The sequence below is a fragment of the Eriocheir sinensis genome, chromosome 34 (genome assembly GCF_024679095.1).
Source record: "Eriocheir sinensis breed Jianghai 21 chromosome 34, ASM2467909v1, whole genome shotgun sequence".
Classification (NCBI taxonomy): domain Eukaryota; kingdom Metazoa; phylum Arthropoda; class Malacostraca; order Decapoda; family Varunidae; genus Eriocheir; species Eriocheir sinensis.
Window position 1 is genome coordinate 7,906,469 of NC_066542.1, and position 26,231 is coordinate 7,932,699.

Below are 26,231 nucleotides of genomic sequence, written 5' to 3' on the forward strand. Positions count from 1 at the left end.
ACGCCGGTAGGCTAATCCATATGAGCCTGATGGTCGGCCCTAGCCCGTCATGGCGCAGGCAATTGTTTATAGTGGCGCCATTATTAGCCATATACCACCAGGGCCATAAAATTACCCCAGGAAATGCCTCAAACTCCTACGAAAGCCGTGTCAAATATGCGTGCTTGCTTGGGGGACGAAATGTTTTAAGAATAGCAGGACGTTGAAGGGGTAGTGGCGAGAGACTTCATATTTTGTTTTTCCTTTTCCTTTTTTTTTTTTAACTGGAGAAGAAAGAGAAATAACATAATGGAGGGTGTTGGTCCGTGGAATGTTTTTTTTTCATTTTGTTAATTAGTAAGTTGATTGATTTAGTTAGTAGGCTACGTGGATGGTTATTTATTTATTTATTTATTTAGTTAGTTAGTTTGGTATAGGTAGGTAGGTAGCTACACACACACACACACACACACACACACACACACACACACACACACACACACACACACACACACGATATACCAACTAACTATAGCCTTTGGAATTGTTAATTGGAATGGGAATTAGCATCTGCCGCTAAGAAGATTAACGATGATCCTCTCTGAATGGACTTTAAATATATCATAAAAGCCAGGTCGATGTTTAGGTAAGGTCACATCTGCCGTCCACCACTACCATCACCGCCATTGCCATAGATATCACCATTACCATCATCTCTATCACCACCACCATTAGTATAGTTATCACCACCACCATTACCTCTACCATCACCACCACCATCACCACCATTTCTGTATTACATCCACCGCCTCGTTTTTAGAGCATCACCATCATCACCACTCTCAGTCCTTACCACTGTTCTCATCACCACTACCATTACTATGACTACTACTATTACCACCACCCGTAACACCCCCACCATAACCTCTATTGCCACCTCTACTACTATTTTGGTGTGTATTTTTACCTATTTGTATTTTCCAGAACTACGTCAGGCTCGTGTGTCTCGGGTCTTGGGTTTTCCTCCTTGGGTTTTCCTCCTTGGGTTGGCCTCTTTGGGTTTTCCTCTTTATCTTTTCCTCTTGGGGTTTTCCTCTTGGGGTTTTCCTCCTTGGGTTTTCCTCCTTGGGTTTTCCTCTTTGGGTTTTCCTCCTTGGGTTTTCCTCTTTGGGTTTTCCTCCTTGGGTTGACCTCTTTGGGTTTTCCTCTTTGGGTTTTCCTCTTGGGGTTTTCCACCTTGGGTTTTCCTCCTTGGGTTTTCCTCTTTGGGTTTTCCTCCTTGGGTTTTCCTCTTTGGGTTGTCCTCCTTGGGTTACTTGTTCGGCAGGTGCTATGCCATCACCCCGGGGACGAGACACAACCTCCTACTGACACAAGGTAAAGGAATGCAAGACAGTTATTAAGTTAAAGACCCACTTGCAACGTCAATTAACTTTTTAACTTATGTATTTGGACCTGATGGAGGGTGATTATGGAGATAGGGTCTTTATTCAGTCATTTTTAATCGAGTGAGGGATTGAATGGATTAATTTTACTCCTCTCCACGTATCTATATTTCTTTTTCAATGTATTATCTCTTAGGGTAGACGTATTGGCGGTTTTGATACTCTATTTTCTTTCTTTTAATATCCCTCAATAGTCTCTTTCTATCTTTTACGTTGGAAATTCTTGGCTACTCTTTTTCTTTCTTATAACATCTTTCAGTAATGTTTGTATCTAATATATTGGAAATCCTTGGCGCTTATGATACTCTATTCTCTCTCTTTTCATATCTTTCAATAATCTGTTTCTATCTTTTATATAGGAGAGTCTTTCCCGTATACATGGTCATCTTTCCCTTCCTTCCCGGCCCCAACACCGCCATCCCTGCTCAGCTCACCGCCAGTGTTGTTTTCCGCGCCCCGTTCCCTCCTCCTCTCCCTCGCGCCCTCCGTGCATCTATCAGCGCGCCCTCCGCCTGTGTGCTTCTCATTACCCGAAACAATCGCCACGGCCCGCCTCGCCTCTCGTTCAGGAAGATTCGGTCTCGGACTAACTCGGTCTCTTCTGTACCCTGTGTGTGTGTGTATGTGTGTTTAATTCACCATTGTCTGACCTCACGCTAGACTCGCCATATGTGTATGTGTGTGTGTGTACAAACTCGACGTCTTCTGCATCCTATTCTTGGCCTTTATAATGGATTAAGACTCTTTTGCTCGTTATCAGTTCCTCTAATTCGTTCATTCACCCTGATTTCTGTGTCCCATACCCTCAATAGCCCACTCTAAGAACAATCACATAGCCTACTATCAGCTTCCGCAACTTGTCTATACGCTACTCATGCTCACTGCGCCTTCTATGCAACGCTTCTGTCTGAATACAAGCTAAATAGAAAACAATGGTAGTAGGCTATATGAAATTCCAAAAGCTCGTTCAGGCAAGGTAGGAACGAGGCAATGAGCATGCGCAAGGTAGAGGCAAGATGGCGTCTGTGTAGAGCCAGTGGTCCAACTCTCCCTATGTACGGTTTTGCTTTACCTGCCTTCACCTGTTGTCGCACGTAAACACTAACTTACATACACAAAAAGAATATGCCTTTATTTGTTTGCATTTTTTTTGTTGAATAGAATATCGCATGGCGCCTGTTGAGAAAGTCAGGGCCAAATTAGTCTTATGTAAACAGTACTAAACAACACTTGGACTGTTACCGCGACGCCATCAGGACATGTTCGTCGGCCAGGGGACTCAGGGAGACACTTTTCTAATAATCAGCGGTGCAGCGTGAAGACAGAGAAACACCCAGTGAGTATATGGTGTACGGTGCATTTCATAATATTGTACAAGCGAACTGTTTCCTCGAAAAGAGTGATACTGGTTAAACTGTCTTATTTTACGATAATTCGGTTGACAGTTTGAACTTTGAAATCGCTGCCAGGCTGAGGTGTTCATGGCAGACGGGACTCCGCGTTACGCCCTTACCGAGAACAAGGCAGTGATGAGTGATTGTGGAGTGGAGGGCATTTGATTTTGGTCGGGAAACAGCTCAGACGTGAACCAAATCGAAAACTTTGGGTCATCGATGAAGAACGAGGGAAAAATACGTTTCGTTCCAAGCTCAAGGTCACCATTCAATGTCGTCTAACGATCTACCAGTGTTACGCAACCTTGTGGATTCCGGCCCGAGAGAGTGAAGGGATTTATTAGGCTACCACGAGAAAGATAACACAGCCAGACCAGACGGGGTGAGTTGCCCTTTATAGTTTGAAAAGACGATGAGTCATTAATGTGTCACGTATATTCTCTTGTGATAATGATAACGATGCAGGTTTGTGTTTATGATTAAATTAATTTGAAAATGACTTCGTTGAACGTCAGTTGATATGCAATTTGTTTAAAGCTGGAAAGACGAGCACACACACACACACACACACACACACACACACATCATCGATTCATAAACCGTTATCCTCATTTTCTGTCTTTCAGTAATCGATTGCGTATTTATTGATAATTTTTGTGATATAAATGTTTAAAGTCAGTGCGTGCCTTTTTATTGGTGTATACTACATGTCGCTGCTTGGTATGTAGTTAGGCTATATATTAAAACAGTCAGTACAGGATTAAAAGGCGCTCATTTGAACTCCCGATTAGTTTTTTTTGGTGGATATAATTTCATCACTTTCTTAAAGGTGATATTTCAGGAGCAGATGTCGGGAGTTCGAATTCTGTCCCCGCTGATTCCTTGGAGACTGAACCCTCACCGTGAAGTTGGGAGGATTTTTGCGGAAGCCTTTCCCCGGCCTTCCAACTTCCTGATGCGGGTTTCGAGTCTCCAAGGAATCGGAAGGGGCGGAATACGAACTCCCAGACATCTGCTCCTGAATCTCATCTTTAAGAAAGTGAAGAAATCAAGTCCATTAAGGTACTAACGGGGGACTCCAGCAAGCACCTTCTTCACTTCTTTTACACATTTGCTACACTTCTTTTACAACTTTTACACTTCTCTTACAACTCTTCGACACTTATTTTACGAGTACACATCTACACCTTTTTTCACTTTTTTACAACTTTTTTTTTTCATCTCTCACACCTCGTCCTCACCTCTTCTACACCTCTTTGGAAGCCGAGGTATTAATGGTCCTCATGTGACGACTTGGCATCTAGCTGAGGATGCACCTAAGATGGTCAGTGCCAGTATCTCATGTGCTTATTGATTTGATGCTCTCTAAGGTACCATAGATAATACAGAACCCGTTACTTTTCGTCGCCAGTAAAGCTTGTGTTGTGGATGTTGAACAGAAGAGAGAAAAACCCCCCCCACTGTATAGGCGTCAGTGATTAGATAGGAAGGTAGTGTAGGTAGGTAGGTAGGTGGGAAGGTAGATCGGTAGAATGGTTGGTTGGTGGGTAGGTTAGGTTAGGTAAGGATAAGGGTATAGATAGAGGGGCAGCGAATAGTAGGCTTTTGTTTTCATTATTGTTTTCTTTGTTGTAAAAAAAAAGAAAAAAAGAAAGGAGTGAGATGCAGACGTCATATGGGAATTAGGTTGAATGGTTGGTTGGTGGGTAGGTTAGGTTAGGTTAGGTTAGGTTAGGTTAGGTAAGGATAAGGGTAGGGTAGGGTAGGTTAGGTTAGGTAAGGGTTAGGGTAGAGAAGGTAGGTAGGTGAATCAGTAAGTAGGTATTATAACATGTTAATAAGGTGATGGCGTGCGAGAAACTAACTTTATTATATTTTATTTTTTCTACAGTAGAGGAAACAGTTTAAGGGCAAAAAATAGGAAACATTACTGAAAAAAAAAAAAGCCCGCTACTCATTGCACCTACAAAAGAGTCAAGAGGAGTGGGCAGGGAGGGCAGGTATCTTGGGGGAGGGGAGGGGGGGTTGTTATGGTGTTCGAGCAGCTCATGAAGTGACAAACATGTTCCCGCGCGTGGCTGCCCGGGGGTCGGAGGGTCGCTAGTGTGTCCATCGCTGCTCGTATCCGTTCGTTCTTGCTATCTATATGCTGATTGCGTTAATATTTCTGTTTGTTTTTCACTTGAATTTATAGATAGAATAAATCGTTTTACTTGAAATTTTAGATATGGAGTATATTTTTATCTACTTGAAGTTTTAGATCTATGCAACATTTTCTCTCTCTCTCTCTCTCTCTCTCTCTCTCTCTCTCTCTCTCTCTCTCTCTCTCTCTCTCTCTATATATATATATATATATATATATATATGAGCAGATAATAGCGGGCTTTTTTTTTCATTATTGTTTATTTTTTTTGCCCTTGAGCTGCTTCCTCTGCTGTAAAAAAAATGAAATCCTTTTTTTATATATGCAGTTATATATTTTGATTTTTTTTTTTTATAGATATATACAATATTCTTGCTTGATCTTTTTTTTTATTTGCAACTATTTTTCTTTATATGCTATTTCGTGCCTTATGGATTGGTGATGGCACGGGTCATATGATGTTGATATTAATGTTAACTGAGGCATTAAGTTGTTGGCATTAAGGCCTGTCATTAATGTAGGATACGGTGATCATTTTTCATTTTCTTTTTTTTTCTTTGGTCTCTCTCTCTCTCTCTCTCTCTCTCTCTCTCTCTCTCTCTCTCTCTCTCTCTCTCTCTCTCCTACCCCTCTCCCCATCCCTCCTCCTTCCTCCCATTCCTCCTCTCTCTCCATCCCTCCCCTTCCTCCTCTCTCTCCATCCCTCCCCTTCCTCCTCTCTCCCCATCCCTCCCCCTCCCCCTCTCTCCCTTCCCCTCCTTCCCTCCCTCCTCTCCCCTTCGTACCCATCCATCTCTCGTCTCATCCCCTCACCACGCACAGTGACGGGGGCGGCGGGGCGACTCTCAGATTAACGCCACACTCACACTCTTGAAGGGGCTGCAGCGGCTTGGCACACACACCTAAACAAACACGATGAGCCCCCTCCAAGCTAAGCAGGTCGCCCTCTACCCTCAGGTTCATATTTTTAAACGTATCGCTGGAGAGGAAGAGGGAAGTATAGATGAAAAAGAAATAGGGAAAGAATGATTAGGAAGGAAGGAAAAAGGGTTGAGAAACAGAGGGGAGGAAAGAGAAGAAAAAAAGAAAAGAGATAAAGGAGAAGGATTGAGACTATTTTTAAAGGTATTGGTGGAGAGGAAGAGGGAAGTATAGATGAAGTGTAGATGAAAAAGAAATAGGGAAAGAATGATTAGGAAGGAAGGAAGAAGTGTTGAGAGATAGAGGGAAGGAAAGAGAAGAAAAGAAGAAAAGAGATAAAAAGGTCCATATATTTAAACGTATCGGTGGAGAGGAAGAGGGAAGTATAGATAAAAAAGAAATAGGGAAAGAATGATTAGGAAGGAAGGAAGAAGGGTTGAGAGATGAGGGAAGGAAAGAGAAGAGATAAAGGAGGAGGAGGATTGAGACTTTTCCAAGGCAATAGAGAAGATTAATTGGGTTTTCATGCGTGATTTTAACGTTCGTGGTGCAGAAGTCGTGTAAAACTATCACTAGGAGAGAGAGAGAGAGAGAGAGAGAGAGAGTTCTGGAAAAAACGGTACATACAAGACGAAGAAAGACGAAGTGCACCATTAAATACGTTTGCTGAATACTTGTTGAAAGAGAAAAAAAGACTCACACTCAAACATTTTTCTTCAGAAGGGAATAATAAATCAAACATGACATTCCACGACGAGAGAAGAAAAAGAAAAAAAAAAAGTGAATAAATATTAACTCGTGCCCGTGTGATTTGAATTATGTATTGTAGCGTCTAAAAAAAATATTATCCCCCTCGTAGATAATCGAGTGGCTTCATCATTTCTAAAGGGAAAACTCCGTCGCCTAATCCTGCTGCGTCGGCGGTGATAAGAGACATCCCCTGAAGTCGGGTTTATCGATAAGTTTGTTCCTGTGGGTCCGCGGTGGTGATGGTGACTTGTTATGTCCTCTTCCGCCTCTTCTCTTCCCTTCCCTTTCCATTCCTTCCTCATCTTTTTCCTCTCTTTCTCTCCACCCTTGTCATTCATCCGTTTTCATCCCTTCCTTATCTCTATCCTTATTCACCCCTTCCCTTCCTTATCTTCCCTTCCCTCTTTCTCCAATCCCTTCTCCTGCATCTCCTCTCTCCCCTTCGTGATTTTTACATCCCTCTTTCTCTCAAACCTTCTTCTCTTATTTACTCTTTCCTCCTTCATCTTTTCTCTTCTGTTTATTTTTTTTCTTTTATCTCTCCCTTATTGTATTTCCTTCTTTCCTTATCCATCCTTCCCTTTTTCCTACCATTCTTCTCTTCTACGATGTAACTTTGTATATTTCCGTGACTTATAAACTCCTTTTTATAGATTTATCATGCCATTTGCCTTCCCTTCTCTTCCCTTCTTTCCTCCCTTCTCTTCCCTTGCTTATCTGATCTTCCCTCTCTTTCTCCTCTCTTTTTTTTTTTCTAGATGTAACTTTGTGTATTTCCACGGCTCATTATTAATTCTCTCTCTCTCTCTCTCTCTCTCTCTCTCTCTCTCTCTCTCTCTCTCTCTCTCTCTCTCTCTCTCTCTCTCTCTCTCTCTCTCTCTCTCTCTCTCTCTCTCTCTCTCTCTCTCTCTCTAAGTATGCAATTTTGTGTATCTTCATGACTCATTAAGATTATTTTTTCTTCTTTAAAGGATTTTTTTGGGGATTATTCTTTCTCCTTTCCTTTTCCTCCACCCCCTCCTTCTCTCTCTCTCTCTCTCTCTCTCTCTCTCTCTCTCTCTCTCTCTCTCTCTCTCTCTCTCTCTCTCTCTCTCTCCTACGTATGTGTATTTCAGAGTCATCATTTAATTTTTTTTTTGTGATCATTTTTCTCTCCTTACCCTCCTGCATGAGTTTTTTTTTTTGCTTTTTAACCCATCTAGTATTTGCATTTTCTTTCCTTCGTCCTCTTTTACCTGTTCATTTCTCTCTCTCTCTCTCTCTCTCTCTCTCTCTCTCTCTCTCTCTCTCTCTCTCTCTCTCTCTCTCTCTCTCTCTCTCTCTCTCTCTCTCTGTGTTATCAATTATGGTATATTTTTTCTGTTTCTTCGAAGGATTGGTTTTCTTTCTCCCGTCCTCACATGAATTTCCTCTTTTTTATTTATTTATTCTTTTTAGTTGCAATTATTTCACTCTCTTTTGCCTTTGTTTGGGTTCTTTCCTCCACTTCTTCATCTCTTTCATTTTTATTTATATCGTTCATTTTTTATTATTTTTTTCTTTATCTCCGTCCCATGCATGATTTTTTTTTTTACTGTAACTCCTCATCTGTTTTCTTTTACTTCGTTTGCTTTTCTCCGTTTCTTCCTTCCTTTCTTTAATTTTTCATATATCTCATTCTTTATTTTTTTTTTACCTTCTTTCCTTGTATGATTTATTTTTTTTTGCTTTGGATCATTTTTTCTTTCATTTTCCTTCGTTTGCTTTTTTCCGCTTCTTCCTTCCTTCCTTTCTTTCATTTTTCATATATTTCCTTCTTTATTTTTTTCTATTTTCTGTCCATGTCTGATTTTTTTTTTGCTTCTGTTCATCTTTCATTTCCCTTTTCTTCGTTTCCTATTTTCTGCTTTTCATTTATATATATTTTTCGTTTTTAATTTCTCTTTCTTCTTCGTATGTGTTTATTACTTTCCAAACTCATCTTCTCTTCCCTTCCCGTCGTTTGCTTTCCTTTGTTACTTTCTTACTTTCATTTCTAGACAGATTATTCATTTCAATTTTTCTTTCTTCGTATGTGTTTATTACTTCTCTAACTCATATTCTCTTTCCCTTCTCTTCGTTTGCTTCTGCCTTCTTCCTTCCTTCCATTTTCATCAATATTTTTTCTATTTAAAGGGAATTTTCGTTTTCTTTTGTCTTTCGTCCATGTCTAATTTTATTGCATTTGCTTCGGCTCATTATCAATTTATTTTTCCTTTGTTTGCTTTCCACTGCACTTTTTTTCTTTCCTACTTTAATACTTTTTTCTCTCCCCGTCTCACAATTTTTTTTTTTTGCTTCATCTTACTAATCTACTGTCTTATTCTTCTTTGTTTGTTCTCCTCCACACCTTCCTTCCATCCTTCCTTCTTCTTTAAGTTAAATGAAGGGCAGGACATTCTTTCCTTATCTTCCCGCCATGCACGAGTTTCTATATTTTTTTGCCTTGTAACTCATCTACGCACCACTATTTCATTTCCCTTATTCGCCTTCTTCCTCTCCTTCCTTTCTCCCGGTTTATTTATGATGGCGTTCCTCCCTCCTTCCCTTCCCTCCCTTTCTCTCCCTTTTATCATCCCATCCTTCATATCGCCCCTCGGACCCTGTTGCATATTTTCTTATCCCTTCACTTCGGTTTAATTTCTCCAGTTTTCCAATTATTCTCTCTCTCTCTCTCTCTCTCTCTCTCTCTCTCTCTCTCTCTCTCTCTCTCTCTCTCTCTCTCTCTCTCTCTCTCTCTCTCTCTCTCTCCATTTCCTCTTCCTTCCTCTTCTATGACATCTGATCTGTATTCATGACCGTGGTTGTAGTGGTGGTGGTGGTGGTAGTAGTAGTAGTAGTAGTAGTAGTAGCAGTGGTGGTGGTGGTGATGGTGGTGGTGGTGGGATGGTCATATGGCGTCATGGTGTAGCCTATTCATCATCCATCCATCACTATTCACTATTGTATGCATCGTCGTCAGTTACCTTCATTATTCACTGTCACTTCTCACTATTGTCTACGTGTATTATCTTCCTCACCATCACTACCCCTCACCACCTCGTATCATCACCATCAACACCACTATCGTCATCATCATTCTCACTATCATCATCTCTGTCGTTATCATCATTGTTATTCCTCTCACCATCACTACTATCGTCCTATTCATCATCATCATCATCACTATCACTATCGTCATCATCATCATCATCATCACCATCATCATTATCACAATCATCATAATTATCTTCATCATCATCACCAGCATCATTATCACTATTATTATTATCATTGTTATTCCTCTTATCCATACCACTATCGTCATCATCATCATTATCATCATTATCATCATCATCATCATCATCACTATCATCATCATCATTCTTCCTCCTCCTTCACCTGTCTTACCTTGCATATTAATTTCATCAGTGCCGCCATTACCGCGTTTAACATCGTAACTACAACGCAAACTACAACCTCTCCTTCGCTTTATTGCCGCTTAAGCCATCCATCACGACGCTATGTTTTTTTTTTTCCCCATTATTTTACTTCCTCGAACTTCCTGCCATTGTATATTATTTCTTTTTATTATTTTATATTCTTAGTATCTACCATCAGCTCATCATTAAATCAATTCTATATTTCTTTCTTGTTCTTTTCATGTTTTTTCATTATTTTACTTTCCTTGAACTTGCCACGAGCTCACTAAGGACATCATTGTATACTCCTTATACACTTTTTCCTTAATTTATGCCCTATTTGTATACTATCAGCTCACTACTAAAACCAATATATATTTTCTTGTTTTCCTTCGTTTTTTCCTTATTTTCCTTTCCCCGAACTCACCACCAGCTCCCTACGAACACCATTGAATATTATCTTCTTATTTCATGTTCTAACTATCTACCGTTATGTTATTTGTGGGTACCATCTTGTTTTTTTACGTTTTTTCCTTATTTTCCTTTCCCTAAATTCACCACCAGCTCACTACGAACACTATTGAATATTCTCTTTTCTTATGTCATGTTCCAACTATCTACCATATGTCATGTGTCTACTATCTTATGTTCTTATGTTTTTTTTCATATTTTCTTCTCCCCGGACCACCACCAGCTCACCACGAACACCTCTGTATATTCTCTCTTCTTATTTTATGTTCTTTTTATGTTCTTGCTATCTACCATTACCTCACCACGAAAACCATTGTATATTTCTCCTCTCTCGTTCTCTTACGCGTGGACGGCCGTTACTGGTGGTCATGGAAGGCTTGGAGTACATGTGTTAATGGCCTTCGCTCTCTTTACTGCCTCTCAAACCATCACCAGCTAATTCTTTGTATATTTTTGGACCCTTATGTGTTACTAGCTTGCCACTGAGACCCCTAACATTTTCTCCCTTTGTTTTCCCTTACGTGTGAATGGTGTTGGTGTTGGTGGTGACAATGGAGGTGGGACTGGAGCCTTATTTGTTATGTATTGTATGTGTTTTGTGTCTGCTACCTGCGCGTCATTAACATTATCGAATTACTGTTTTTCTTTTCTTACGTATGTGTGAATGGGGTTGTTGGTGGTAGCGAGTGTTGGTAGTGGTACAGGCTTTCATTCACTCTTCTGTCTCACAAACTACCACTAACATTCTTCTTCTCTTCATATGTGTGAATGGTGTTGGTGGTAGTGAATGTTGGTGGTGGTACAGGCTCTCATTCACTCTATTGTCTCACAAACTACCACTAACATTCTTTTTCTTTTCATATACTCCGGATCTCGTATTCAGTTCACCACCCACACTGTCCCTTAAACTACCACTAACGTCTTTTTCAATGTGTTTTGGGTCTCGTAGTATCACCAGCTCAACACCAGAACCATTGAATTATTACATATTATTTTCTTTCATACGTGTGAGGGGCGTTGCTGGTGGTGGTGGGGAATGGAGGTAGACGATCAAGCTTTTCATATATTATTCTTATGTCCCCGGCGTATGCTGTCACCGTACCATAAGCCCATTGAACGAAGGAACGAGGAAATGATTGTGGTGGTGATGGTAGTTGTGGTGTTGTGGTGAAGAAGGAAATGTGGCTTTTTTATCCACTTTATGTCCTCCGAATCTATCCACCAACACCTCTTTATCAGATTTTTCCTTTTCCCTTATACGCGTCAATAGTAATCGCGGTGATGGTGGTAGTGAAGGTCGGGAAGAAGGAATTATGTAACTATGTATCCAGTATATGTTCCTCGTATCTACCACCAGCACCACTGTATCAATGTTTACCTTTGCTTATGTGTGTGAATATTGCTGGTGGTGTTGATCGTAGCGGTGTGGTTGTGGTGAAGGCTGTGGGACCCTTTCTATTATATGTCCGGATCTATCACCAACGCCACCCTCCCCCCCAACCTTTCTCCTTCGTTATCTCTCCTCTTTCCTTCCTTATCTTTGCTTCCCTCTTTCTTATCTACGTGTATTATCTTCCTCACCATCACTATCCCTTACCACCTCGTATCATCACCATCAACACCACTATCGTCGTCATCATCATCTCTGTCGTTATCATCATTGTTATTCCTCTCACCATCATCACTATAGTCCTCTTCATCATCATCATCATCATCATCATCATCGCTTCCCTTTCTTCCTTCTTATTTAATTTTCCTTCCCTCTTTCTCGCCACCCTTCCCCTTCTTCATCTCTTCATCTAGATAATTTGTTTTCCTTTCCTCTTATACGTGTGGATATTGCTGGTGGTGGCGAGAACTGGGGTGGAAGAGTAGATATTTGCCATAGTTTCGTCGTAGTGCAAAGGTATGTCAAATATCTACCAAACACTTCCCCTCTTTTAACCACGCATTCATATTTCTTTAGAGGTAGTAACGCCTAACGGCCTTTTTTTTTTTTTCGTTGTTGTTGTCCTTGATCTATAAGGTACTAATACTAATATCTCACATTCTTATCTACCTGATCCTATATATATTAGTACCTTACAGAGCTGCTTCCTATAGTGTACACCACCTGCTCGTCTTTAACATTTACGTACTATCATTTTCTCCTCTCTCGTATGTGGTAATGGTGTTGATGGTAGTGATAGTGGAGGTGGTACTGTCTTACAATCTACCACTAACTCTTTTAACAGCACCGCATTATTTTTTCATCTCACTCATCTCCTGTTTTATTCTCCTTTCTTTGTTTTCCTCCACTTCCTTCCTTCCTACCCTCTTCTTTAAGTTAATTTCAGGGACACTCTTCATCTCCCTTCCACGTATGAGTTTGTGTTCGCATGGTGTAGTATTTTTTTCATCTCACTCATCTCCTGTTTTATTCTCCTTTCTTTGTTTTCCCCCACTTCCTTCCTCCCTACCCTCTTCTCTAAGTTAATTTCAGGGACACTCTTCATCTCCCTTCCACGTATGAGTTTGTGTTCGCATGGTGTAGTATTGTCCACGGTGGCAGGAGTGTAGGTGGAAGGGACGCCGGTATACCAGTAGTGACTCCTCCTCGTGGTTTATGCATTGTAATACTGTACTGGGAACTCTGAGTCAGGGCCCATTCTTCTCTCTCCTCCTCCTACCCCTCCTCCTCTTTCTCGTATATTCCTTCCCTCCCTCTCCCACCCACTCCCTGCCTCCCTCTGAGCGTAGGCGTCACAGCTATAGATAGACGATTCTCGGGGCTAGTTTGTGACGTAGTGAGGGACAAACATATGACGTCACTGTTGGAGGAAGGAGGAGGAGGGACAGGAGGAGGAGGTTGATGACGTCAGGAATGCGAGATGGAGAGGAAGCTGGGGGAAAGGTGGGGGAGGTAGAGGAATGTGCCAGGTGGTGTGTTGTGTGGAAGCGGTGGAGAATATCAACACATCTCCACCCGAAACTGACCTCTCTTGCCTGGCCACTCATTCTCCTTTTTTCTTTTAGGGGAACAGTACCTACTTGGTCTTTTATTCTTTGCTTTTCGTTGTTGTTGTGTCTCCTTGTTGCTGCTTCCTATGCTGTTAAAAAGAGAAAGGTGTTTAGTACGAGTGTGAGGTGATGGGAGAAACTCATAGCGGGCAAGTGAGCTGTTTAAAATGAAAGAGATGATTTGTACGAGTAAGGTGTTGGGAGAGACTCATAGCGGGCAAGTGAGCTGTAAAAAAAGAAAGAGGTGACTTGTATACGAGTGTGAGGTGATGGGAGAGACTCATAGCGGGCAAGTGAGCTGTAAAAAGAGGAAGAGGTGACGTATTAACGAGTGATAGGTGTTGGGAGCGACTCATAGCGGGCAAGTGAGCTGTAAAAAATGAAAGTGGTGACGTACGAGTGTGAGGTGATGAGAGAGATTCATAGCGGGCAAGTGAGCCATAAAACAGTAAAGAGGTGACTTGTAAACGAGTGTGAATTGCTGCGAGAGACTCATAGCGGAGAAGGTTAAGGGGCAGCATGTAATACCAAACTGTTGCAATCTATGAAGTGGGATTCCTGCTGCATGAGACGGCTTCAGTGGCGTCGGAAACGTCATTGACACGTCCTGGTGGTGCTGGTGGTGATGTCAGCCGCCCGGGGGGAGTGGAGGAGGGAGTGGAGGTTGAGCAGATCAGGGGATTTCCAAGAATATTCGGTGACGTGATGTTCGTGTGAATGGAAGGGCCGACTCGATGCTCACTTGTTCGGTATCTCGAGAATGAAAACAAAAGAAAACGTAAACTGCGGAAGAACTGGAAAACAACCGCATTCTCCTGATTTTTTTTCGTCTGCTTCATTTGAGAGTTTGTTTTATTTATTTGGCCAGAATCTTCTTTACTTCTTTATTGCAAGTTGTGTTATTTCTTAGTTGTTTCCTATTTACGTTTACCTTGAGAAACACTTAAGTGGTGAATGCTTGATGTGCGCCGAGGCTTCTCTTAATTTCCATACGGTTATTACGTGTTGATTAAGAGAGAGAGAGAGAGAGAGAGAGAGAGAGAGAGAGAGAGAGAGAGAGAGAGAGAGAGAGAGAGAGAGAGAGAAGAGTGAGGCCGACAGAGACAGCAAGAGACAAAGACAGCAAGAGAGAGAGAGAGAGAGAGAGAGAGAGAGAGAGAGAGAGAGAGAGAGAGAGAGAGTCACAGTCGTCCTCCTGCTGTAGTCCACCATTGTTTACGTTTAAACTCGCCATGCCTTGGAGGGTTGCCGACGAGTGTAGGAATTAGCATAAGCATACAATTGCCTTTCAAATGCATTATGATCATCACTTTTCGAGCCCGTAGTATTTTGACAGAGGAAGGCGGGGCGTCCAAGATTAAATCGTGTAATTCAAGTCGAGGATGAGCGCGTGGTTCTGATCGAGTCTGCGTTGTCAAATTATCGTACTCAGCGCATTGCATTTTCGTAATTTCTTATCGATAACTAAAAAAAAAAAGAAAAAAAAAACACGAAAACCACCAATATTTAACAGTTTTAACGCTAACTTTAATTTTCTATCGATATTTGTTTGGTTGCGACAGTGCTGGAGCGTAAAAATGTTCAGAGTACGACAATTTGACAACGCTACAAATTATCGTACTCAGCGCATTGCATTTTCGTAGTTTCTGACCGATAACTTTAGCAAAAAAGAACGAAAACCACCAATATTTAACAGTTTTAACGCTAACTTTAATTTTCTATCGTTATTTGTGTGGTTACGACAGTCCTGGAGCGTAATAATGATAAATGCAATGCTCAAAGTACGACAGTTTGGCAACGCTGGGGCCCTGGGTGCGTTGGCCTCCATCTTGGTTTCACTTGACTTCCTTGGGTACAAAAAATAAATCCTTGTTGCTTGGTTTTCAGGAGAGCTACTCGAATCCCTCCCTTCCGGCCGAGATTACGCAAGGATTCCCTCTCCCTTCGAGTTTTCCCGTGGTCCTAAAACAGCTCGTGAGAGGTGGTGCAGGCCGCTGCAGGGTCCTCGAGTCCCGCGGGAGGCTGGCCGTCCTGCAGGAGAGTTGTGGCCTGGCACTTGCTCGACTTTTCTTGTTTCGTGTCCCTTCCCATCACCCTCAAGTGTGTACTCTCGTTAATTACTTTCATGGGCCAGGTTTTATTGGTCTAGTTTAGTGATTCCCAACCTTTACACTTTAGACTTTAAAGCTTGAAAAAAAAGAATGAGAAGGAGCGCTCATACAGCATCAAAAGTTAAAAAAATCAAAGTGTAAACAAATCCGAGGCCACGCGGTATGCAGCCACGGTTAGTTTAGCTGTTCAGTCGCTGCTCCTGTTTTTCAAGGGAGTGGCCGGTTTGCATTTTTGGGTCAGCCTTAGCATGGGTCGACTAATGGAAAAATTGTTTAACTTCAAATATCCCATTTTAACAGGAAAAAAATAGGTAGTTCATTATGAAATGTGCTGAGGAAGACTCTTAAATTAAGAGCATTTCGCATGTCAACGATATTCATGTTCTACTACTACTACTACTACTACTACTACTACTACTACTACTAGCTACTACTACTACTACTACTACTGTCACTACCGTATCTTTTTTTCGTTGAATTCTATTTATTTATATATTTATTCATTCGTTTATTTTATTTGACGTTCATTTATTTATTTAATTTCTCTTCTATTTATGTGTTTGTTTATGCATATGTATCTCCTCATTTATCTACACACGTATTGTGTACCGACTTGCGTTGCGGTGCTCTCGACTTTTACCGTCGGGTTTATTTTATACGGCTCTCCCCGCGCCGGAACGCCTCTAAACCACCGCTCCAAAGCTGCCACCACCGCCGCATGGGCTGCTTCCCGCCACCACCATGAGGACAGCAATGGGAGCGGGCGTGGGCGGGGGCAGTACCGTGCACCGTGCATGGCAGGCACGATTGGATGTGCAGCTGGCGAAGTTCAGTGATGTTGGGCAGACAAGCGGTGGTAAAGCAACCAACATTCCCGCTGTTGTGCGATGCCAGAATAGTCACCGGCACGCTTTATTGGTATAGTTTCCTGTATTTTTGATACTCCCTCAGCGTTGCTCTGTTTTCCTGAAGGACAATAATATATAAAAAAAAATATAAAAAACGACAAAAAATTGCAATAGTGGAGGTAAGATAGACAACCTCTTGCGTGTACAGCTGGAGAAGAAGAAGAAGACGGTTAAAGAGAACAACGCCCTCTTAGTTCAGTGTCCATTCAGTGCGAGACAGGAGGCAGTGAGGCTCGAAAAGAGGTCATGGTAACCTTGAAGACTCAACACGCCTCGCCGCCTTAAAGGGGCGCGCCTCAGCCGCTCGCCTGTTTCTTATTCCAACGGGATGACAGTCGCTCGGGTGGGAATGATACAGATTTGTGAACGACCGCGTATCCAGGTGGTTATAAGTGAAAGATAAGTTGTAATTAAAACATCACCATTAGCCGTTATTTGACTACTGATTTGCGAGCTTTTATTTTTTTTTATTTTTTTTCCCTTGAGCTGTTTCCTTTGGTGTAAACTGTAGGGTGTAGATCTTTCCCGACGTTCTCACTTTATCTGGTGCTGTAATTATAATGTACTCTATCCAGCTGTGGCAAAGTATTTAATTTTCTCTCTCCATTTGTGTGCCTGGCTGATTTCATTTCTCTTACCCTTGGGCTGCCCTTTTGTTCTGTTGGTTGTCCATCTGTTCTGAGGTACACGCACGACATGACCTCCAAAAGTCCACTTCTTAATGTAAATCTTCATTCTATTGTCAACTTCTTCCTTAGTCATGATTGTGGCTTCTTATATATAATTTCAGAAAGGTCGTACGTATTATAATAACTCTGATATCATGAAAACAAAGGATTGGCAGGTAAACAGGTTGAGTTGGGATAGGTACAATAATTAGGTAAAGTTGGGGGCATACGGTATATCTGCGCGTGGCTTCGGTGCTCATTTCCGATTGCTAGGACTCGTTTAAAATGCCAACAGTGATCGCCGCGTTTAGCTTCGTTGTTTCTGTAGACGCCGCGGCTCACGTATCGCAGCGCCACTATTGTCTTGCGGCGGGAGAGGCAACTAGCTTCGTCTTGTGACCTTTATGGCTTTGATTCTCTTCGCTGGTCCACTTTCTTCTCCTGATCCTTCCCCCCGCTTTATTTAAACACTTATTCACACACGCATATGTACACACACACACACACACACACACACACACACACACACACACACACACACACACACACACACACTAATTCAAACACTTTCATTCCTTTGTCTTCCCTTATATACTTTCCCTTTGGTTCTGGTCTTTCCATTCCCTTATTTCTCGCTCAGTAATTATTTGCACTTCTTTTATCTCGGCTTCGCTTCACCTTTTGATGCGTCTGTAATACATGTAATTAGTTCATTCACGTATTAACCTCTTTTTCCCTCCAACACCACATAGATTTTTGGTTCTTGCCGTCCGTAATATATAAAACCATGCATCAAAGTGGGTTATGTATATTTTTTTCACGGCAGACGAAACAGCTCAAGGTCAGACATGTAAAGAAAACAAAAATACCCCGCTCAGCACTGCTCTTATAAACGCAAAATGTGAATAAGCTGCCAAAGAAGTATCATTTAAGAGACTTCCATTTATACACATCTTAATTTACCTGATTATGCGAACGGACCGAACCATCTGCTTTGTAAAGATGAAAGGTGTCGGGTCAAAGGATGCTCGCGTGGGTGGTGGTCATAATTCTCACCCCTCTGAACAATCGCTTTTATTTACTTCCTCTGGGCCCTGATTGTATCGCCGGATGGTATATGAACATTATTTTCGGCGGGTCACAAGGCTCGCTAAATCTTTCCTCACCTCCCCCCTTATCAAGATGTGCGTTGGGCCGTGACTCAACACTAGATACACTGCATGCGCCCTACCACCCTCCCCTCTATTGCGCTCTCTCTCTCTCTCTCTCTCTCTCTCTCTCTCTCTCTCTCTCTCTCTCCTACGCACACATTCATCATTTCATTAGTATTTTCTCGTCCTTCCTCGTCTTTCTTCCATTCATCGTAATCTGTAGTCTCTCTCTCTCTCTCTCTCTCTCTCTCTCTCTCTCTCTCTCTCTCTCTCTCTCTCTCTCTCTCTCTCTCTCTCTCTCTCTCTCTCTCCTACGCACACATTCTTTCATCACTGCATAACTATTTTTCTCGTGTTTCCTCTTCTTTCTTCTTTCATTCATCATAATCTGTAACATTTTCTAACATAGCCTATATCCATCCTTTTGTTTCTCTCTCCCCACTACGTCCCTCTCTCTAGCTCTCTCTCATTCACACACGGTTTAAATAGTTCATAGGTCATCTCGGTTCTTCTGGGCATTTAAAATCTGTAGCATATATCCCCCATCCTCATATGCTCCATTGTACTACACTTTATGCTCCTTAACGTAACATTTCACTGGTCTAATGGTCTCTCTTTTCTCTTATCCCACAAAGTCGTCATTTCTCCCAATATTTGAACGCCAGTCACATGTTCACACTACCACTCTTTGCTCCCCCCTTTTGTCTGTTATCCACCGCTTTCGCTATTTTAAACTCCACTTCCTTTCTTCTTAAACGCTGCATTTCAATCGTCTAATTATTTTATCTTTCCTCTCATCACGCAAATTGTCTTTTTCATCTCCATGTTTACACGCCAATCACATGCTCACACTGCTATTCTTTACATCTTCACTTCGTCTTTGTAATACACCGCTTTCCTAATTAAACCTCAACTCCCTTTCTTCTTACACGCAGCATTTCAATCGTCTAATTTATTTCTCTATCCTCTCATCCCCGAAGTTGCCATTTTCATTCCCATATTTCCACGCCAAGCACATGCTCTTTCTCGTCTCCGTTATCCACCGCCTTCCCTGTTTTAACCCCCGCTCCCTTTCTACTTAAACGCAACATTTCAATCGTCTAATTATCTTCTCTTTCTCTCATCACCCAAGTTGTCATTTCTCTGCATATTTAAACGCCACTCACATGCTCTTTCTCGCCTCTGTTATCCACCGCCTTCCCTATTCATCTCCGCTCCCTTTCTTCGCAGCATTTCAATCGTCTATTTGCTCTTTCCTCTCCTCCCTGAAGTCGCCATTTCTCGCCATATTTACACGCCACTCACATTTTCACACCGCCACTCTATGCATCTCCACTTCGCCTCTGTTGTCCTACGTTTTCCCTATATAACCCCCGCTCCCTTTCTTCTTAAAAGCAACATTTCCATCGTCTTATTATTTTCTCTTTCATCTTATCACCCAAGTCGCCATTTCTCGCCATATTTACACGCCCATCACATGCTTTTTCTCGCCTCTGTTATCCACCGCCTCCCCTATTTATCTCCGCAGCAATTCAATCGTCTGTTTTCTCTTTCCTCTCATCCCCCAAGTCGTCATTTTCATCCCTTATTTACACGCCACTCACCTTTTCACACTGTCATTCTACGCATCTTCACTTCGCCTGTTATCCACCGCCTTCCCCATTTAACCCCCGCTCCCTTTCCGTCCCTGATTTCACAGCTTGTTTTGTCACTGTCTCTTCTTTCGTCTGCGTTTCCTTTTTTAGTCGCACGCTGCTTCTACTCCGCTTTATTTAAGGGCCGAGACACACGCTGCGCTTCAAGGCGGCGTGCCAAAAGTCCGAAGTTAATTTGTCTGTTGCGTCAGCCGAGGTGACTGACGCGGGGCTGCGGTTTTTGTGCTCCGTTAATCTGCCGCACGGGAGCGTCGGGTGTCTTGAATATGCATTACCTGGGCAGCGGGGCGAGAGGGCGAGCAGGTGTATTTAAAGGGACTGAGTAATGAAAATGTTTGTGTGTGTGTGGGGGGGGGAGGGGGTGTATTGATTTCTGTGTGTATGTGTGTGTGTGTGTGTGTGTGTGTGTGTGTGTGTGTGTGTGTGTGTGTGTGTGTGTGTGTGTGTGTGTGTATGTGAGTGGGGGGGTATGTGTTTGTTTGTGTGTATGTGTGTGTGTGTGTGTGTGTGTGTGGGTTAAAATTTATCAGGCAAAGCGGATTTCTCTGTGTCACGGATTCTGAAAATATATATGCAGTGCAGTGCAGTAATTCTAGTCGTAAAACTGCACTTTTGTCTGCTCTCTCTCTCTCTCTCTCTCTCTCTCTCTCTCTCTCTCTCTCTCTCTCTCTCTCTCTCTCTCTCTCTCTCTCTCTCTCTCAGGTGTGTGTGTGTGTGTGTGTGTGTGTGTGTGTGTGAGAGAGAGAGAGAGAGAGAGAGAGAGAGAGCTTCTGACGAAAGTGCATTTTTATAACCATAATTAAAAATGCATTTTCGTTCTCTCTCTCTCTCTCTCTCTCTCTCAAACTATAATTCCCCATAAAACTTAAGAACTTACCACTATTTGTGAGACCAAGCCGTGGATATTAAGAGTATTCATATCTCCTCCTCCTCCTCTTTCTCCTCCTCCTCCTCCTGCTTCTTCCTTTTCTTTTTTCTTTTCTTGCATGTTTTTTTGTTATTCTTGTTTTCTTATTCTGCTCTACTTCCTTTTCTTTCTCTGTGCTCCTCCTCTCCTGCTTTTTTTCCTTTCTTTATTTTTTTCTTTTGTTTCTTTTTCTTGTTCTTCTATTTTTTTTTTAATCAAGGGTATAGTACGAGGAGGAAGTGGGTTAGTGGTGAGGTGCAGGTGGGGAATAGGAAAGACAGTAGGAGTGTACAATTGTATGGTGTAGGTTCGTTAGTTGTTCTGGTGTAATTATTGTTTATCGGGCACCTTATTTGTATACCCCCGGCGTGCTGGGGGTGTGTGTGTTTGAATTTTTTGTGTGTAGAGAGATAAGCTAAGCTATGGCGTCACTTGTGTGAAGTGATGTGTGGGCGGTTGTTCTCGTTGTGACTTCAAGCTGCGCGGAAACTAGGGATGGACCAAGTTCGTGCTGCCTTGTAATATTGCTCCTCCTCCTCCTCCTTCTCCTCCTTGACGTGGGTGTAGTTCACGTCGTCTTGCTGGTCTAGTTTCTCCCATATCTTTCCGGCGGCCTCCCGTAGCCTTGTGCTGATTAGTTGTACTCCGAGTCTGCGGTGTTGCGCTGCTGTTTTCCGTGTACGGGTATTTCTGTCCGGTGGCAAATCTCAGCGCTTTGTTCTGCAGCCTCTGAAGCTGTAACATCTTGGTGTGGGAAGCCATGTGTGTCGGGAGTGAACTGAACAGTCTAGTATAGATTCTCAAGTGCTTTAATCCTTCCTCCATCCTCCTCCTAACGGATTGATTGAATCACTGAACGCAGGCAGCCTAGTAATGAGCCTTCAGGCTTTCTGCTGCATTCTCGTCATCGGTTTCCATGTTTCCTCCTCCTCCTCCTCCTACTACTACTGCTACTACTACTACTACTGCTACTACTACTATTACTACTCCTGCTTCTCCTTCCTTTTCCTGTTTTCTTCTTTTCTTGTTCTAACTTTTCTTATTCTGTTCTTTTTCCTTTCTCTTTTCTACATCTTCCTCTTCCTTGCTCTCCTCGTCCTCAACTTCGTCGTCTTTGTAGTCGTCATCGCTCTCCTCCTCCTCCTCCTCCTCCTCGCGGGCACTATCAGCAGGGGGTCAGCACAGCAGGGAGCGGGCGACACGTTCTCGATACGCTGGTCACCCACACGGTTATTGTCACTGGAGTTGTTCTCACCTTTATAGCCAAATGCCTATTACGGGGCCGCCGGGGGATAAATTAAGCGCGCTGAAAAGAGTTGGTTTGTTTTTCGCACGGAGATGGTGGTGGTGGTGGTGGTGGTCCAGGCAAGCCCTGGAAAATGCGCAGACACTGGAAACGGTTTTAAGAGGTGTTTTGCTGTTTTTCTTTCCCTTTTTTATGGATCTGTGAGGTTTGCTATTGTTTTGTTTTGTTTTTGTCGCGTCGTTTTCCTGGATCGGTTTTGTATTGATGTTATTGCTGGTTGGAGGCTTTTTCTTTCATTTGTTTTTTTATATGTTAGGTTTGGTATTTTCTTTTGTTTTTTTGGCCGCTTCTTTTCCTGCTTTCATTTCGGTGTTGACCTTAATTAATAATGTTTTTCTTTTTTCTGTTCGCTGTGATTTCTGTCGCTTTAGAATCATTGCTTTCATGTTTTAGTCCAGTGTTTTTTTCTTTCTTTGTTTTTTTGGATTCGTGATGTTTGGTATTTTTTTTTGCCTCCTTGCCTGGTTCCTTTTCGGTGTTTATTTTATTACTGTTTTTATTTTTATTTTCTCTCTGGTTTCTGTCCCTTTAAATCCGCTGCTGTCATGTTTTAGTGTACATTTTTTTTTTTAACTGATACGTGAGGTTTGGAATGTATTATTTTGATTTTTGTCTCTCCTTTTCCTGGTTTCTTTTCGGTGTTTATCTTAATACTGTTTTTCTTTTTTCTTCTTCTGTAGTTTCTGTCCCTTTAAAACCTTTTCTTCCCTCTTTCGGTGCAGTGCTGGCGTGACCACATTTACCGTTATGGGTGTAAGATTAAGATTAAGTGAAGGAATGCGTGTTACTCTTCGCTGGGAATAGTTGCGTATGTTTCTTTGAGTCGTGAAGATATATATTCTTTGAGGAACCACAATATACGTCCATGAAAATAAAAGTTGAAGTACACCAAAGAGACGCACACGTGAGCCTAAGACGCAGATGGACGCACTTTGTCACATCATCTTATTTTGAGGAAGCACAACATCCTACAGTGAAATAAAAGTTGAAGTACATCAAGAGACGCACACGTGAGCCTAAGACACAGATGGACGCACTTTGTTACATCATCTTATTCAGGCCGATCACGTCATCCACAGCAGACAAACAAAATATCTGATGTGTCACGAGCAGGAATGTTGGCTACCAGGCTTGGCGGGGAGGCGGCATGGTGGGTGTTGCTGTTTGGTTGTTGTTGTTGTTGTTGTTAGTGGTGGCGGCGATGACAATGCAGCCGCGGCAAGCCTCGGACACGCCGCGCCGCTCTGCCAAACCCTCCACGCTAAATTTGCCTTTCGCTGGGCCACGCGACCACCACGCGAGGGAGCAGGAATAATCGCCGTGATAGTAGTAAATAAAGGCGAGGCGATGGGAGGGCACGGAGGGGGTGACGACGCTAGTAGGTGTTGTGTGTGTGTGTGTGTGTGTTTAGTTATATATATGCAGTCTTGTATAATTTTATTTTGTGTGCTCTGATATTCTCAACATTTGCTGTCATCAAAACGTCCCATTTTAGCTTTTGACATAAATAATTGTAATCTTCACCTGCAGGGAGAGCAATTAAATGATCTTGTTTGTGGAGATTTCCTTTTCTGTTTTATGACATTATATTTTACTCTCCCCGACAGACTGTTGATACATTGAGATAAATTAGAAGACATTAGTTTTTCATCACTTGCATAATAACTTTACTCTTATTTCTTCTTAGTTTCTTGTATATTTTTAAGGATATACATCTAAAAACTATATAAAAATTTTGCGTTTTTTTTTATACAGTAATCTGCTTAGCCATTTAATAGTTTTTACACATTTAAATCTTTAAAATTCGTTCAACAATTCACATTTATATTTCACCGCGGCAGTTGATGACATGGCTCTCTAAAATTAGCACATTTAATATTTTTTCAACTTTTCATTTTTCGGTCATTTTTTCTCCATTTTCCCGTTCATCGTTATCAGATTTCCTGCAGGTGATGATTTTGTAGAATTCTCGCTTAGGGAACATATTCGCTGCTACGTTACTTTATACGCGCGTTAGTGCAGAGGCAGAATAAAAATGCAGATTGTCCTATTTACACAAACTACGTCGCCACTAAATAACACTTTCAATAACAAAAATGATAATAATAAGCAATAGATTAGTGTTGTATGAACGATGGTTGAGATCTGTTATGTTTTCAGAGAGAGAGAGAGAGAGAGAGAGAGAGAGAGAAAGAAAGAAGAAGAAGAAATACAGAGAGAGAGAAGAAAGGAAGAAAAAGAAAGAGAAAGAGACAGAAGAAAATACAGAGAGAGAGAGAGAGAGAGAGAGAGAGAGAGAGAGAGAGAGAACGTGTGTGTGTGTGTGTGTGTGTGTGTGTGTGTCAGGGGAGGGGACGGGAAGGCTTATCATCGGCGCCCAGCAGTCTACTCCGTACTTACACTCTTTCCTTTTGTCACCAGGCTGTGCTCACCAGTCTGTACGCGGCCCTCCGATCAGTACGCATCACAGGAGGGACACTGGTCTGGAAAATGGAGCTGAGGTATGTAAAATGATTATGTATTGTGAAACTTATTAGTATTTTGATTATTGCTTACCGCTAAAAATAATAATAGTAATAATAATCATAGTAATATCTCACGTAATTGACTGCTCTTTCGGCCACCTCTTCGGATTCTTTACAGGAGCAGCGAGTAGCGGGCTTTTTTTTTTTCATTGTTGTTTCCTTTTTTTGTGCCCTTGTGCTGTCTCCTTTGCTGTAAAAAAAATTAAAAAAACGTAGATAGTTTTCAGCATGGTTCTCTAGGCTGTTCTCTTTCATGTCGCGTTTTGCATGATCCTCCGCCGTTGTTTCTTCAGCGTTTTTTTTTTCCTACTTCATCACTAATATCACGCATGACTACACTATAATGAGCAGACCTTTTAGTCATGATTGGTTGTCGTGAACAGTAGGAACATGAAGCAACCGGGAGTTATATTCATTTATTTTTTCAGTCATTCGAACCTAGATCAGGAGCTGTCTGTATTTGGTAATTTGTCGTTTACTCTAATTCGATCTCTAAAAAATATTTCGTACTTCTGTAAAATTCGATTCAGTTCTTACCATGCTCATCTTGTTTGAGCAAATCGTTCGAGCCACCGTACAGAAAGGTAGAGCAAAGAAGTGGATGACATTGGGTAGAGCAAAGAAGAGGATGACACAGGGTACAGCAAAGAAGAGGATGACACAGGGTACAGCAAAGAAGAGGATGACACGAAGAGGATGAAGAAGAAAGGGACGAGAGAGAAGAGAGCAAAGAAGGGGATAGAGGACGGTGAAGAGGAAGAAGAAAGGTAGAGAAGAAGGGAGAAGGTGAGAAGAGGAAGAGCGAAGAAGGATTGGAGGTAAGGCGAAGAAGAAGAGGAGGGGACAGGGGTGGAAGAAGAAGAGGATGACACAGGGTAGAGCAAAGAAGAAAGAGGATGGCACAGGGTACAGCGAAGAAGAGTGACATTATCCGTAGTGCACCAGTATATACAACAGAAGAGACAGGATGGAAAGTAAGAAGGGAGAGAGAGAGACGTGTTCTTTTTGCTTCCTAATAGACCCTCGACACGCGGTCAGTTCGTCATACAGCACGAAGCAATAAGTGACCGAGGAAGATATAAAAGAGGCAGGAGAGTCTGGAAGGAGAGCGAGATATTCCTTTCTGCTTTCTGTAAATACCATACGAAAAGGACATTCCAGAAACAGTAAGTGATCGAGGAAGAGAGAGGAAGAGACAAGAGGCAGGAGAGTCTGGAAGGAGAGAGAGATATTCCTTTCTGCTTGTAAATAACCATACACTCGGGGCGATGTCAAGGCCCTCACACACCTTGAAAGGACATAAGGAGGAAGGAGATATTCCTTTCTGCTTTCTGTAAATACCATACCTCGGGGCGTGTCAAGGGCCCTCACACACCTACGAAAAGGACATTCCAGAAACAGTAAGTGATCGAGGAAGAGAAAAGAGGCAGGAGAGTCTGGAAGGAGAGCGAGACATTCCTTTCTGCTTCCTATAAATA

General features: G+C 42.1%; 1 long non-coding RNA gene across 1 annotated transcript in view; it reads left to right on the top strand.

Annotated features, from left to right (window-relative positions):
• The first annotated feature begins 2,563 nt into the window (after positions 1–2,563).
• The window catches only part of LOC127007022 (uncharacterized), a 129,249-nt gene continuing 105,581 nt past the window's right edge, over positions 2,564–26,231 (top strand). Inside the window, exons 1-2 of the long non-coding RNA XR_007760021.1 lie at positions 2,564–2,760; positions 24,650–24,729. This is a non-coding gene — a long non-coding RNA (uncharacterized LOC127007022). The remainder of the gene's footprint in view (positions 2,761–24,649; positions 24,730–26,231) is intronic.